Source organism: Syngnathus floridae, chromosome 5 (assembly GCF_059516105.1).
Source record: "Syngnathus floridae isolate MCC-2025c chromosome 5, RoL_Sflo_1.0, whole genome shotgun sequence".
NCBI lineage: Eukaryota > Metazoa > Chordata > Actinopteri > Syngnathiformes > Syngnathidae > Syngnathus > Syngnathus floridae.
Genome location: NC_142417.1, coordinates 18117589 through 18134858, shown reverse-complemented (window position 1 = coordinate 18134858; position 17270 = coordinate 18117589). Strand labels below are relative to the sequence as shown.

Here is a 17270-nt window from a genome sequence, read left to right as displayed (position 1 = left end):
TCAACGATTTCCCTCGGGAAGTTCCGTGGGGGAGTTTGGGGTGCCAAACCAACTGATAAGGGCGGTTCGGTCCCTGTATCATCAATGCCAGAGTTTGGTCCGCATTTCCGGCAGTAAGTCGGATTTGTTCCCAGTGAGAGTTGGACTCCGCAAAGGCTGCCCTTTGTCACCGATTCTGTTCATAACGTTTATGGACAGAATTTCTAGGCGCAGCCGAGGTGTTGAGAGTGTCCTCAGCATTACATCTCTGCTTTTTTGCAGACGACGTGATGCTGTTGGCTTGTTGAAGCCGTGACCTCCAGTTCTCACTGGAGCAGTTCACAGCCAAGTGTGAAGCGGTCGGGATGAGGATCAGCACCTCCAAATCTGAGTCCATGGACCTCAGTCGGAAAAGGGTGAAACGCCGTCTCCGGATCGGGGATGAGATCCTGCCCCGAGTGGAGGAGTTCAAGTATCTTGGGGTCTTGTTCACGAGTGAGGGGAGGATGGAGCGCGAGATCGGCAGGCGGATCGGTGAAGCGTCGGCAGTAATGCGGACTCTGTACCGGTCCGCCGGGGTAAAGAGAGAGCTGAGCCAAAAGGCAAAGCTCTTGATATACCAATCGATTTACGCTCCTACCCTCACCTATGGTCACGAGCTGAGATCGACAGGAGGATCGGTGCAGCGTCAGGTGTAATCTGGACTCTGTACCTGTTTGTCGTGGTGAAGAGAAAGCTGAGCCAAAAGGCAAAGCTCTCAATGTACCGGTCGATCGACGCTCCTTCCCCCACCTATGGTCAGGAGCTATGGGTCGTGACAAGATCCCGGATACAAGCGGCCAAAATGAGTTTCCTCTGCAGGGTGTCCGGGCTCTCCCTGAGAGATAGGTTGAGAAGCTCGGTCATCCGGGAGAGACTTCGGAGTAGAGCCACTGCTCCTCCAAGTTGAGAGCAGCCGGATGAGGTGGCTTGGGCATCTCATCAGGATGCCTCCTGAACGCTTCCGGGCATGTCCCACCGGTAGGAGACCCCATGGACAACCCAGGACACGCTGGAGAGACTATATCTTTCAGTTGGCTTCGGAACGCCTTGGGATCCCCGGGATTAGCTGGACGAAGTGGCTGGGGAGTGGGAAGTCTCGGCATCCCTTCTAAAGCCGTTGCCCCAGCGACCCAACCCCTGATAAGCAGAAGATGGATGGATTGATGGTTGGGTGGATGGATAGATTTTTTTTTTTATTAAAATTTTAACCCCCCAGCTACAGTGGTCTGCAACCACCGGCCCTCCCCGGTACCATTCTGTGGACCACTCAGTAACAGGCCATAGGATATTAAAAAAGCAATCACACACGCACATACACAGACACACACACACACGTATGCGCACACGCGTGCACATACACACACACACACATACACACACACACACACACACACACACACACACACACACACACACACACACATACACTCTCTCACACACACACACACACACACACACACGCACGCACACACACACACACACACACACACACACACACACACACACACACACACACACACACAGCTTGCTTCAATGTAGTGCAAGTACACTAAGTACGTTTCATGAACGTGTACAACTGCATTTGCCAATGAGCTGTATAACACTGAGATCTCAATAGAATAATGAGCAGCCATATGCAGTAATGTAATATAAACGAATGCCTCATGCTAATATTTTGTGTAATGTAACATTTAACCACTGCCAGAAAATTCCAGGATATATATATACCGTATTTTCCGAGCTATAAGTCGCAGTTTTTTTTATAGTTTGGCCAGGGTGCGAATTATAATCAGGAGTGACTTATAGTATGTGAAATTATTAACACATTGTTACTTGATCATTAACACATTACGTACTTACCAGTAGTTTATCACTTCACATGTTATTTTCACTTCAAACCGCATGAGGGCACTCCAGGCCTGTGGAATAATTGGAACTGCAACTGACGATGAGTCTGAATCCAGAGTCAGCGGAGTAGTTTATAACACAGAGGACGAAGATTTCGATGGATTTAATGATTTGGAGTGACACGGATGGTTCGATAAACTTGTTATTTATGTTAGTTATTTGATGTATGGTTTATATGGTGTAGCAACTTGTATATTGTTAGAGTTCTGTAGTTTCTGATTGCCTCGGGAGGCCATGACGGCAGCAGGAGGGAGGAGATGGGAAGAGAGTGCCAGGGCGCATTGTTAGTGAGGCGAAACACACTGTGTCTTGGCGCCCATGTTGAACTCTTGTTTTGTGAAATAAAGTGCCGGTTACTAGCTCACGATTTGCCTGGTACTTCGGTAACGCTAAAATATAGTTATATAGGTCTGTGGAATAATTGGAACCGCAACTGACGATGAGTCTGACGTCAGTGCCGCATGTACTTACAGAGTCAGCAGCGGCGTTTTTTACACAGAAGAAGAAGAATTCGATGGATTTAATGATTTTGAGTGAAACAAATGGTTTGATAAACTTGTTATTTAAGTTATAATTATTTGAATAACTGTTAATATGTTAGTTCAGGCATGTTCTCAGTTCCTCATTTGTGTTTATGTAACGTTAGCATACCGTATTGTTTAGCCTGTTGCCTATTCATGTCTGTCCTTGGTGTTGTATTTTGTCAAATAAAGTACCGTGAAAAATGCGACTTGTACTCCGGTGCAACTTATACGTTTTTTATTTCTTTATTATGCATTTTATGGCTGGTGCGACTTGTACTCTGGAGTGACTTGTAGTCCAGAAAATACGGTATATATATATATTTTTATCCGGGCACACATTTGTACGTGTTTGGACAGACCAAGCTGACAGAAATGTTGGGTTTGGTATCAATTTTATCATTTGACAGCAAATGCATTATTCTGCTGAGAGGAGAAAGCATCATCTTGCAGCATGGCTAATAACGGACACAACATGGGGCAAATTAGCAGCAGAACTTTGATGTAAAATAAAACATTCACATCCATCACCTGGTTCTTTCCATAATCCCCTTTATTTAAAGTCCTTTTTTTGTTGCTTAAATACAGTCTTGTTTTGATCGACATATTTTTCGATACCCACTATAGGGGGCTCCCCAGTGCCAGATGTCAGGGTTTTCCAGATTATCCTTATCGTATGATTATGTTGGAATGCAACCTGTAATAAATAACCTGGTTATATTAGTTTTATGCTTATAGTGGAATGTAACCAGTAATAAATAACCTAGCTTGTCCCATCCTACACAACGTCGTAAAACACCCCCTGATATGCTTTAACTAGAGGTCAAGGGCTTCAACCCTATCCAGTCCACTCTTACCCCCACTCTGTTTTTCTTAATAAATATGCTCTTGCGGGAGGGAGAGTCAGACTTCAATCAATCATCGCTGTATGCACAGCAACGAATGGACTCTCCACCTGCAGGTGTCTAAAAGGACTTGCTTGTCTCCCGTGTGGTTCTTGCAAAACAAGTTGGAGTGAGCACAACAACATTTTGGTGCCGAAACCCGGGATCTCTCATACCCACCATCTGGCTGACGGAGGACGACACGCTGTACACCGTCGACGGGCCAGCGTCCATTAGCAGGACCTGGTAAAGAAAGACCTGGGAAGGAAATTCTTCGCTGGGCCAGAATCTTAGGTCTGCCTTCGTCTGATAAGGGTGGATTAACGGGACCCAGCAGTGCAACGAACCAGGGGACAAGTAAGTTAAGGGCCTGAAGTTGTGTGATTGTGTTGTTGTGAAACGCGTAAAACGTAGAGGTGCATGAGATACAGCTTGGGTTCAAATCCCAGTGGAATGAACAGGCTAAGAAAAGCAGAGCTTCTTTTTTGTTCATTGAAGAGGTGCGTAGACTCTTCTTTGTCTGTTCTTCCAAGCTGAGGGATCTGGCTTGGGTTAGAGTCCCAGTGGAAGGAACGTGCTAAGAAACACAGAGCTTCTTTTTTGTGAATCAAAGAAGGGCGTAGATTTTTCTTTGTATGTTTTTCCGGCCAAAGAACAGCTTGGGTTCAAGTCCCAGTGGAAGGAACGGACTAAGAAAAACAGAGCTACTTTTTCTTAATTGAAGAAGGGCGTAGATTCTTTCTTTTGTCCGTTTTTCCAAGCTGTTTGGGAGGGTTTTACACCCATCCTTGGATAGGCCTAAAAAAGCGCTGGAGTTTGTGTGATTAAGTGTGTGACTGGTAGGATAAATTGACTAAATAGCAGTTCTAGCATTGATACAGGCTAGTAATTTGTTGAAAGGTAAATTTGAACCTGCATTGAGGATCCTCAAATAAATAAATAAATAAATAAATAAATAAATAAATAAATAAATAAATAAATAAATAATAATACTATTTTTGAGAAAAATAAATTGTAAAACCTAAAACTACTAAAATTAAAATGGGAAATAAAACGGTAAATCTCTACCTCTTGACGGAGATGAGAAGTACATACCGAGTAGATTTCTTAATTGTATGCAATGTATGCCGAAGTGGAAGAAAAAGTATGGAGTCGAAGGGAAGTTGAAAGTTGAAGTGTGGAAGATAGTGGTTGATGTTTTGGAGGAGAGTGTGGATAGGAAAACAAAGGGACTGAAAAAGAAAAGAAAAGAGAGAGAATTGGATTGTGCTAGAATGTGGTTGAAGGCTTCACAAGAGAGAAGAGAACAAATCCAAAAGGCAAAAGATAGAAAGATGAAAAGTGATGAGTCTGCGACTATGTTTGTCAGGCCAGAAGACAATGAGGCCACAGGCGCACTGTCGCGGCCACAGCTCCAGCCGAAGCTGAAGGCGCAGCTCAAGCAGAAGAGCAAGAGGGGCTTTCCGCTCGTACGCAAAACTTGTATCCAAGCTTAACAGACCTGCACCCTCCCCCATATAACAGCAAAAAAGGTCAGGGTCACATTATTAGACGTCCTGTGCAAATAAGAAGTATGACCAATGCTGCTAGATTTTCCCAAAATTTGGACAATGCTGATGTGTGCCCAATGATACAGGTGCCAAACCCTAGTGTAGGGAAAGCCAACCTCCAGATACATATGTTTTCCGGCCATGGACTTTGGAAGAGGCAAGAAAAGCAGTCGAAGGGGTTACCCCTGTTGCAGAAGACCCAGATAAATGGGCAGAGGACATGGCTGGAATCATACATTCCTATAGACTGAATGTACATGAGGCAGGAAAAGCTGCAATGTCTTCCTTGGGAAAAGACTGGGCAAAGGTTAGAAGAAATTATACAGGTAGAAATAATCAAGGGCCTTTTCCCTATCCCGTAGAGGGAAATCAATTGGGAGGGGAGTATGCAGCACAATGGAATGATCTTGTGCAAAGAGTGCGAACTATATTCCAAAAACGAGCGAATTATGGTCATTTGGCAGGAATAAAACAGAAGCCTGGCGAAGATACTGATGATTTTCTTTTGAGATTTGAAAAATAATTCAGGGTGCATAGTGGCATCCCATTCAATGATGCAGCTGAGAGTGCTTATCAACAACAGCTTAAAAATGCGCTCCTCACTAATTTCCGCCCTGAAATAGGCAACTGGGTGAGGGAACATTTGGTAGAAGAGAATATTGCAAGTGTGACAACAACTATTCAATGGGCCAGACATGCTGAAAAAGTGATCAAAAAAGGCAAAAGTTCTGATGTATTTCATCTAGACAATGATGATGAACTAGATGAAGATACAATAGTCTTCTTCCAAGGGTCCCAGCAGGACAGAGGAGGAGGTAGAGGCCAACAAGGTCGCAGGCCGCCATATAATTCAAAACCCCCATCAGATTCTAACAACTGTTGGAACTGTGGGAGACGAGGACACCTTGCAAAGGAGTGTCGTCGGGCAAAACAATACCAATCAAAGGGTGCAGGAAGGGGCAGAGGAAAAGCCACATTTTCAGCATGACTAGATCCCCCCCTTTGACCTCTGATGCTCCTACAGAGGAAGAAATAGTAGATGTCCATACAGCATGGGACACTCTGAGTGCATTAAAAGAAAAACTATATGTTACTTTAACATTGGAGGAAGTGATGTCGAGTTTTTGTGTGATACCGGGGCTTGTAAAACCGTAATAAAAACTAAAGTCCCAGATCTAAAGGCCTCCCAAAATACTATTTGGGTGAAATCTGCTGATGGGCAGGTACACAAGGAGAGTATCTCCAATCCAGTTGAAGTGAGAGATAAGGAAACTGGAAGCATGGCTTCAGTTTCGATTGTCCTATCCCCAAAATGTCCCATAAACCTGCTGGGACGAGATCTGATGACCTGGTTGGGAATTGCAATAATTCCAGTAAAAGATGGCATGCGAGCATGTAGAGTGAGAGAAATGGACTCATATGCTGCACAAGCAGGTGAACAGATTTGCTGCTCCTATGCCATCCCTCCTGAACGGAATCCTAAGCTGCCAAGCAGATTGCTGAGTGAAGCTCGAAAACAATTGTCCCAACCTGAATCAGAAATGACTTGTAATGAATTGCATGTCACCATGAATATTCTCACTGATCCACAAGATGACTATATTGGAAGTTTTCTCAGCGACACAGAAGTAACTTTAACAATCACTGCTCTGTACACTGATCGCAGGTCATCTGCAGCTGCTGCTGTGCTCCTGCCTGCTCCTCAGAAAGACAGATAAAAGTTGTTGGCTGTACCCCACATCTCATTGTTTAAACCTCACAGTATAACATGGGCAGATGTGGGTTGCCGAATTAAACTTGCTGGATCTGTGACTGATTATGTGGACAAAGGTGATGGGTGGAGCTACAGTACCAGTTGTGACGTGTGGAAGCAAATAGTGTGTGAAGTAGCTGTAGGCAGAGCATGCGCTTGTGCGCTTCCCTGACTAGTTGACATTAGTTTGAATGAAGAGGAGGAGGGAGAATTGGCTGGGCTTCCTGAAAAACTGTGGACCAAGGGCCCATCTGATGTAGGACTTTTAAAGTCCATTTCCCCAGTACAGATCAAACCAAGATCAGAGTGGCGTCCAAGAGTTAAGCAATATCCTTTAAAACAGGAGGCAATAAATGGGATTGCCCCTGTTATAAATGATCTTTTGACAGGAGGAATCATTAGCGAGTGCTTGGATTTTCAGTGCAACACTCCCATTTTTCCAGTCAAAAAGGCCAACAAAATTGATTGGCGAATGATACAAGATTTACGTGCAGTGAATGACGCAATGCAAACAAGAGCACCTGATGTGCCTGACCTACACACACTTCTAAACACTTTGAAACCTAATCAGATGTTTTTCACAGTAATTGATCTCAGCAATGCATTTTTCCTCAGTGCCAATTCACCCAGACTCACAGTTTTGGTTCGCTTTTACATACCTTTAAAGGACAAAGCTATACATACACCAGATTGCCACAAGGATTTGCTGATAGTCCAACTATTTTCATTCAAGCTATCATGGGCTGTTTGGCTGATTTTCAGATGTCAAACAAAAGCCAACTTCTAGTTTATGTAGATGATCTCCTGGTAGCCACTGAAACTGAAGCTGCTTGCAAGGCAGACTCCTTAGCATTGTTACACTATCTCTGCAAAACAGGGAATAAAGTGAGCAAAAATAAGTTACAACGGGTCAGACAGGAAGTGAACTATTTAGGTCACACTTTGTTGGCTTCTGGAAGACAGATACAGAGAACCAGAAAGCAGATTATTCCAGATGCATCAAAACCTGAAACAAAAAAACAAATGATGTCGTTTTTGGGGCTCTGCAATTACTGCAGAGCATGGATCCCACATTGTCCGGAAAAAACAAAACCGCTGCTGGATATTGTGCATGGAGTCCCCATGGCAATGACAGAAAAAATAATGTGGACACCAGTAGCGGATGATGCTTTTGTAGTGCTGAAACAGGCTCTAATAGAAACTTAGAGTCTAAAAGACTCTTGTCTTGCCAGACTACAATGAAACCTTTGTGCAAACGGCAGACTGCAGGAATGGTTTTATGACCTCAGTGTTGTTGCAGCGTCATGGCAGCAAACTAAGACCAATTGCATTTTATTCGAAAAAATTGGATCCAGTGGCTCTATCTTTGCCAGACTGTGTCCAAGCAGTATGCGCGGCAGCGCTTGCAGTGAGACAATCTGCAGATGTGGTGCTCTTTCACAAAATGGAGCTACTAGTTCCACATGCTGTAGATGTGTTGCTGCTGCAAAGCAAAATGAACTTTTTGTCACCCGCCAGACACCTGTCCTACACTGCTATACTTCTGTCACAACCACACATTGTGATAAAGAGATGCACAATCCTTAACCCAGCAACGTTGATCCCGTTGCCAGGGGATGGAACCCCACATAACTGTTTGGATGCTACAGAACATCTACAGCTGCCCAGAGAAGATTTAAGTGACACGCCACTTGACAAAGGGGAAAAGTGATTTGTGGATGGATCATGTTCAAAGGATCCTAAAGGAAACAATCAAAGTGGTAATGCAATTGTGAAATTACCAAACCAGATTGTTGAAGCAGAGAAGCTTCCATACAACAGGTCAGCACAGGCTGCTGAGCTAATTGCACGAACAAGAGCTTGTCAATTAGCGGAAGATAAGGAAGTCACTGTATACACAGTCAGTATGTGTTTTCTACTCTGTTCTATTTTGCGAAACAATGGGAGCGCAGAGGGATGACAACATCAACCGGTAAGCCGGTTACCCATGCCTCCTTGTTAAAAGACATGTTGCAGGCCATTCTTTTACCTGCTAAACTAGCTGTGTGTAAATGTGCTGCTCACACCACAGGCAGAGATGAAGTCTCAAATGGAAACAGATTAGCAGACAAAATTGCGAAAGAAACAGCAGCAGGGAGACATGGCCATGAATTTTTTTTAATGGATTCAGAGGACACGCAACTCATAGATAAAACTATACTGACAGATATGCAGGGCAATGCTCCAATGGTGGAAAAATGAATGTAGACTCCAAAAGGTGCAATAGTGGATTCAGATAATATCCACCGCATAGATGACAAACCTGTTTTACCAAAAACACTTTTTAAGGCAGCAGCGCTTGCGACACATGGGCCTTGCCATGTGTCGACAGGAGGGATGAAGTCCATCATACATCAACAGTTCACTACCTTTGGTTTAGATGCTTACTTAAAAAAATAATTGTAAAGCATGTCCTGTTTGTGTGAAACATAATCCTCTAGGAAACATGATGTTAGGGTTTTCCAGGTTATCTTTATCATAGGATTATGTTAGAATGTAGACTATAATGGTTAACCAATCTTGTCTTGCTCTCACAACGCAGTAAAATAATGTGGTTGCATTCTCTGCTTGATTGACCAGCTGCAGAGGAAGCAATCAAAGTTGTTCTGTTTCCCACAACATCGTAAAACACCCCCTGCTCTGATCTTACCAGAGGCCGGGGGTTCACCAAACCTGTCAACTCTCAACCCCCACTCTGTTTCTCTTAATAAATATCCGCTTGCAGGAAGGAGAGTCCAGAGATCTATTCGAACATCGCTGCACGCACAGCGACGAATGGACTCTCCACCTGCAGGTGTCAAAAAGGACTTACTTGTCTCCCGTGTGGTTCTTGCAAAATATTGTTTGAGTGAGCAAATCTCTAACATTTTGGTGCCGAAACCCGGGATCCCTCATACCCGCTATCTGGCTGACGAAGGAGGACGTGCTGCATTGTCGACAAGCCAGCGTCCATTAGGAGGACCTGGAGAAGAAAGTCCTGGGAAGAGAATTCTTCGCTGGGCCAGCATCTTAGGTCTGCCTTCGTCTGACAGAGGTGGATTGACGGGACCCGGCAGTGCAACGAACCAAGGGGACAAGTAAGTTAAAGGCCTGAAGTTGTGTGCACGAGAGATACGGCTTTGGTTTGTCCGAGCCATGAGATACGGCTTTGGTTTGTCCGAGCTATGAGATACGGCTTTGGTTTGTCCGAGCTATGAGATACGGCTTTGGTTTGTCCGAGCTATGAGATACGGCTTTGGTTTATCCGAGCTATGAGATACGGCTTTGGTTTATCCGAGCTATGAGATACGGCTTTGGTTTGTCCGAGCCATGAGGCCTAAAAAAGCGCTGGAGTTAGAGTGATTGAGTGTGTGACTGGTAGGATAAATTGACTAAAAAGCAGTTCTAGCGTTGATCCACGGCAATAAAACAGGCTAGTAATCTGTTGGAAGGTCAATTTAAACCTGCATTGAGGATCCTCAAAGAAAAAAAAAAAATTGAAAAAAATAATTTTAAAACCTTAAACTACTAGAATTAAGATGGGAAATAAAAACGGTAAATCTCTACCTCTTGACGGAGATGAGAAGTACATGGCGAGTAGATTTCTTAATTGTATGCAATATATGCCGAAGTGGAAGAAAAAGTATGGAGTAGAAGGGAAGTTGAAAGTTGAAGTGTGGAAGATAGTAGTTGATGTTTTAGAAGAGAGTGTGGATAGAAAGAAAAATGGACTGAAAAAGAAAAGGAAAGAGAGAGAATTGGATTGTGCTAAAATGTGGTTGAAAGCTTCACAAGAAAGAAGAGAACAAATCCAAAAGACAAAAGATAGAAAGTTGAAAAGTGATGAAGCCGCCATTCAATTGAGATTTGAAAAAGAATTCTGGGTACATAGTGGCATCCCATTCAATGATGCAGATGAGAGTGCTTATCAGCAACATCTTAAAATTCCGCTCCTCACTGGTTTCCCCCCTGACTTGGGCAGTTGGGTGAGAAAACACTTGGTGGAAGCGGACACTGCTTGGTTTACAAAAAACATGCAGTGGCCCAGAGACGCTGACAAAGGGATTGAGAAAAGCAGAAGTTTTGATGTATTTCATCTAGATGATGATAATGATCTAAATGAAGATACAACAATCTTCTACCAAAGTTCCCAAAGGGGCAGAGGAAGAGTTAGATACCAACAACGTCGCAAGCCACCATTCAAATCAAAACCCCCATCAGATTCAGACAACAGTTGGAACTGTGGGAGACGAGGACACTTTGCACGAGAGTGTCGTTCTGCAAAGCAATATCAATCAAAGGGTGCAGGAATGGGCAGAGGAAAAGCCAAATTTTTAGCATGACAAGCTTCCTCCTCTTTGACCGCTTATGCTCATACAGAGAAAGAAAGAATAGATGCCCATATGACAGCAAAACATGTCATTGTCAGATTATTATTCTTGTCCATCCAAGAAGTATGACAATGCTGTTTGTATGCCCAAATTACAAATGACTAGAGCTCAATTTGTGTTACACTAAAGTTAAAATATGCAAATCAAGTGGTAAAGAAATGCAACTTGCTTCTAGAAGATAAATAAATAAAATGTGCTGTCCTCGTGTGCATGGGAGGGACCAGCTCATGATCGACCACAGGAAATGGCCAGCCTGTGACAAATCATTGTTGCTGAGACCTACCTTCCGCACGCGAGAGCTGTGCATGTGTGTGCGTATGTGTTAAAGTTAAAGTTAAAGTCCCAAATTGATGAAGATTGGCTAAACTTTTAGTATAAAGAAATTTGCTAGACTGTTGTCTATTCAATTTACACCGCAGAACAGAAACAATTTTGACAGATAAAAATGAGAGGAAAAGAGAGAAGTCTGTTTGCGAGCAGAAACTAATCCACACTAGTGCATGTTAAGTGTCAAGCCCACATGAGAAAACAGAACATGCTTTCAGGAATTGGAAGGAGCTAAATTGTGAATTTAAGATTTTGCAATGCTACATTTAATAGGAATAATTGATTGGTTGTGTTATAAGATTATACAAAATTCTAAATGCAAGCTAAATCTGAGAGATTGAGTTCTTCAAATTTAAAAACAAAGAAAAAAATTCAGATTAATTTGCCAGTTGTTTGTTTTAGTTAAGTTTTTTTGGAATTGGTGGATTGTTCTACCAGGAAACCTGAGTTGAAAATGATATATGAATGTTGTGTGGTGAGCTTGGATGAATTGGGACCAATGTGATAGTATGACTCCTTTTTGGAGACTGTGTGAGATGCACATGATGAGCATTGATGAATGATTGCCTGAATGAGAGGTTGAATGGTTGAAGTCGTTGGCGACTACTATAGAAAATTAGTAGAGCGACTTTGATGAAAGAGTGATTTTGAGCAGGTTGAATGTTAGAAAGAAACACGTAGCTTTTGGATTGATAATGAACTAGAAAAAAAACTGGAGAACCAGTAACACCTGTAGAAGATGTGTGAACTGAGAAATTGAGAAGCAATTTGGAAAGAAAGTCAAATTAAATGATGATGGAATCGTATGTAGTAAAGAACGCATTCTCCCAAAAAGTTTGTCAAGGTGTGAGGCATGGGCGTTGCCAAGCCTCAAAAGGAGGGAGTGAGTAGGACAGATAGTGGAAGATAGTAAGAATACAACACTTTATGACAATGAATTTTCAAATACATTTGGTGTTATACTGTGGTAAATTTTTTGTTCTGGTGTAGATAGGTTAGCAACACGAGAGATTTTGAGGTTCAAAAGAAAGACAGTTAAAAGAAAACATTTTTGATTTGGACAATTGCAGGCTAACAGGAACATGAGAACGATAAGAACTACGAGGTGGGATCCAATTTCATTGGGGAGATTGAGAATTCACAGCACCATTCTCTAAGTCACATTTTTGAGCAAGCATGACAATAACATGTGAGAGGTCAAGACATACAGATCAGGGCTTGATGTGGAAAGCAGACCTCGATGAGTTGATTTTCAATAAGGATACTGAAGACAACATACTGTCCGATTAAATTGGAACTATAGATAAAATGTAGCTCAAAAAATAGGATGAGTTGCAGGATTTACGATATAAAAACGAGACCGCTGTTATTAGAAGAATTTGAAGTTTGGTAAACAAACGTTACCAGCAAATTGATGGAAGCAGCTACATTTGGAGATAGTCTTACAAGTTTGATGTCCCAGCCTGTCATTCTCAGTGTCAGGGTCCCTGAAACCCAATCCGAGACTTCGCCTGCAGCCGTGAACAACTACAAAATGGTGCCTGGCTCTGAAGCACCTTTGACCTTTGGCGAAGGACAAGAAAAGACTACTGTTGTGCTTGGAGGGGGACAAGTACACTCCGGAGGACAGACAACATCCTCGGGGACGAGAAAAGACAGTGAAAAGCGGAGGAACTCACAATGATGAAAATTGACTCATTTGAACAATGGACTCATTCAAGAGTGATGGATGGGGTCGCTCTGAAGCAACAACAAAAGAACAACAATTTGAGAGGGTGAAGTGCGGCAAAAAGATATGGACTTGGAGTGTCCGACAACCAAATCGCACTCCTTGCTACGGCGTTACCAAATTTGGTGAAGCTTGGTTCAAAGTGGAAGGGAGGTTCATTGTGCACTGAGTTTGACAGAACTGAGGAGATTTGATAAATAAATAAATAAAAATTTGAAAAATACGTAGGGCTACAGAGAGAAGCATTATAATCAGAGATTGAACGGATTTGGATAAAACAAAGAAACAAGAGCAAGATCTGATATTTTGGCTCATCAAGCTTAAGACGTAGAGGTCGAGTTATATAAATTTTAGAACAGGACATTTGGCAGTCAGGAGGAAGCTAGGTTGCTCAATGTACCTACTCAATACAATAGTAAGGTTTTTTGTACCACAGTGGAGGTTGGATGGTCAGAAAGTTAGGTACGTTCAATTTTTGACATTCACACAATCATGCATAGGAGTCACACGGCGACAGTTAACAAGTCAATGACTGCAATAGGGGCCACCTACGACTGCACCGACATGAAAAAGTAGAAGCGAGATAGCAGAGTATGGGATTATATGCTAAAACGTCTGCTATACAGTTACCGATAGGAGATTCTATCAAAAGAAGCTACATGAGAGATGGATTAGAATCCCTTTTTTTGTGTGTTCTGTTTTTGTGCGTAATCTCTGTAGAATTGTGACAGTCTGTTGTTGTTCGTCAGAACTTTGTATGCCGTTTTGTGTATGCGTGCGTGCAGATGTGTGTGTGTGTGTGTGTGCACACCCTGTGTGGGTGCGAGCGTGTGAGGAGAAAGAAAGCATGGGTAAGACAATCTCTTTTAAACCAGGAGGCGTTAATGGGAACGCCCCTGTCATAAATAGTTTTTGGTTAAAGGAAATCATTAGGAAGTGTTCAAACTCTTCCCGCAAACACTCCTATTTGCCAGTTAAATGGGTACTACAATTGACGACGAGAGTTGCAAACAACAAATAAAGAACAGTCCTTGGCAGATTATATGATCAGGACGCTCAAACTGTGTCAAAGACAAATTTACTGCCGCTTGATCTTTCCTCCTCACAGGTCGACAACCCCATCAATCCAGGAGACTGGGTCTACATCGAGGTCATCAAAAGAAGGAACTGGGCCAGCCACGACGGGAGGGACCATTCCAAGTCTTGCTGACTACACATGTTGCATCCAAGTTTGCAGGACCCACAAATGCATTGACGACGACTGCTCTCCAGGAGGAAACTGGATGGGAGCTTTGGACATCACCGCTGTGTGCCAGGATGAGAGAGCCGTTTTCAAGGTGTAGGGGCTCTACTACCAACATGGCTGCACCATCGGACGGGACCTACTTCATCCAGAAGTTCAGAGGCACTGCCTCACCTGCATCCTATGAGTGCACGTGCCTGTTCAGAACGGATCGTGGTTTTGTGGTCACAAGAGTTGTCCGATGCTGCCTGCCAACTGGACACGAGTGTGTGCGCCAGTGTGTGTGACAGACCTCACCTACAGACTAGAACATCATCAGCTGACGAAAACACGAGCACATATACAACTTCTTAGACGTGACAGATGTGATGATGATAAAGAGACGTGGATTGCGTAGATGCTGTTCTGTTGAGCATGTATTACGGAAACTTGTTGATTTGACCATCAAATATGCTTTGCAAGTAATGGATATGCTGATGTACTGTTTCTTTGTTTTTCTTTTTGTTTTTTTATTGATAGCATTCTGGTCGCCTAGGCCAAAGGGACCGTGTAAGAATTTTCCTGCTAATAACATCTGGCCAGCAGGTTTTTCGCTTACACAATAAGTTTGATTTGGGGTATTGAGGTAATGCCTCATCTTCACTGGAAAGTGTTGCTATCATTGTTTGTTGTTTTTTATTTTTCCTATTCTTTTTTCTTCATTATACATATATATGTGTTTTTTTTTTCTTACTTGTCTTTGTTGTTTGGGGTGGCATAATCATATGATAAAACAGGAGGGAGATGTTAGGGTTTTCCAGGTTATCTTTATCATAGGATTATGTTGGAATGTAGACTATAATGATTAACCAATCTTGTCTTGCTCTCACAACGCAGAAAAATAATGTGGTTGCATTCTCTGCTTGATTGACCAGCTGCAGAGGAAGCAATCAAAGTTGTTCTGTTTCCCACAACATCGTAAAACACCCCCTGCTCTGATCTTACCAGAGGCCGGGGGTTCACCAAACCTGTCAACTCTCAATCCCCACTCTGTTTCTCTTAATAAATATCCGCTTGCAGGAAGGAGAGTTCAGAGATCTATTCGAACATCGCTGCACGCACAGCGACGAATGGACTCTCCACCTGCAGGTGTCAAAAAGGCCTTACTTGTCTCCCGTGTGGTTCTTGCAAAATATTGTTTGAGTGAGCAAATCTCTAACACATGAGACCTAAGAGAAGCTCATTTCCAAAACCGTCTTATCCATTTCAAATCATGCATATGGATTTTATTGAACTCACACAAAGTGGACCTCACAAATACTGCCTAGTGATGATTGATGCATTTTCCAAATGGGTGGAAATAGTTCCATCTAAACGCGCAGATGCCTTAACAGTGGCAAAAGCCATTTGCAAAGCCATCATACCGACTCATGGCATCCCCCAAACCATTTACAGTGACAATGGTCCACACTTTGTGAACCAAGTTGTACAGAACATGGCTGTACACCCTGGGATAACGTTAAAAAACCACTGCGCTTGGCATCCTTCGAGCGCTGGCCTGGTTAAACAAGCAAACTCCACCATCAAAAGCAGGTTGAAGAAATGCATCGAAACAACAGGCAGACCTTGGCCAGAGTGCCTAAACTTAGTGAAGCTCTATATGAGAATTACTCCCACTTCAGAAGGACTAACACCTTTTGAAATCATCCATGGGAGACCATATAGACTACCCGTGTTCCCTGCAGATTTGCAAAAAGCAGATGAAGAACAGTCTTTGGCAGATTATCTAATCAGGACGATCAAACTGAAAGATGTGTCAAATGCAAATTTACTGCCGCCTGATCTTTCCTCCTCACAGGTCGACAACCCCATCAATCCAGGAGACCGCAATAAAGATTTCTCAATGGCCCAGCTGGATTCACCTCAGCCACTGCAAGTTGCAGAGAGTGCTGGACCCCTAATTCGGAGTGGTGTTGAAGGCTGACTACAAAGGGGCCTCATCATTTAGGGTGGGGCGTCTCAATGTTGGTGAAGAATCTATCGATCCCCACTCCGCTAGGCGATGGGATGTCCCGGTGTCTCTGCCATCCTAGTAGCAACGGGGCTCCATATGCCAGATGGATCCTCTGCTGCGTTGTGGTCGGAGCGTGCTATGGTCTATGGACTCATCTGAACAGACCAAGTGACAATGTTGACCGTGAAAAACGATGGTCACATGATGAGAACTTTGAGGACTGGTCATGGGACCCCAGAAACCCATACAAAACCAACACTTGGTACCAGTATGTGAAGTTCACTGTGAGAGCTCACACACAGGAGGGGTGTTATGTGTGTTCGAAACTCCCCCCTTCCTCCACGCAAGTTCACTTGGAGGCCAGAGCAATGAATGTCACTGAAGCAAAATGTATGGCATCCATGGGAGGCGTTGGATATCAACACCGTGCAGTCAGGGATGCCGACCCTTCCTGCCCTGGATTTGCAGACGGTGCCTGTGATCAGCTATTCTGGACAAATGTCAATGTGACTGTTAAAGGACGAACAATACCGCAAGTGGCCTACACAAAGAGACCAGCTGGAGTGAATTACACGTTACATCCAAGGTAACGGGACCCACGTCTGCATTAACGATGACTGCTCTCCAGGAGGAAACTGGATGGGAGCTTTGGACATCACCGATGAGTGTCAAGATGGGAGAGCCATTTCAGGTGGTGAGGGCTCTCTGACCAACATGGCTGCACCATCGAACGGAACATACTTCATACAGAATGCCTGGTGGTTTTGTGGTCACAAGGTTTATCCGATGCTGCCCGCCAACTGGACAGGAGTGTGGGTGACGGACCACACCTACAGGATACGACATCATCAGCTGACAGAAGCACACAACTCTTCTGGACGTCGACGCAGGGCAGTTGCAACCTTTGACCCTCATGACCCTGTCTGGGGTGC

At 43.5% G+C, this 17270-nt stretch overlaps 1 protein-coding gene across 1 annotated transcript in view; it reads right to left on the bottom strand.

Annotated features, from left to right (window-relative positions):
- The window catches only part of pdzd2 (PDZ domain containing 2), a 293772-nt gene that overhangs the window by 86713 nt on the left and 189789 nt on the right, over positions 1 to 17270 (bottom strand). The gene's annotated exons all lie outside the window — the stretch shown is intronic.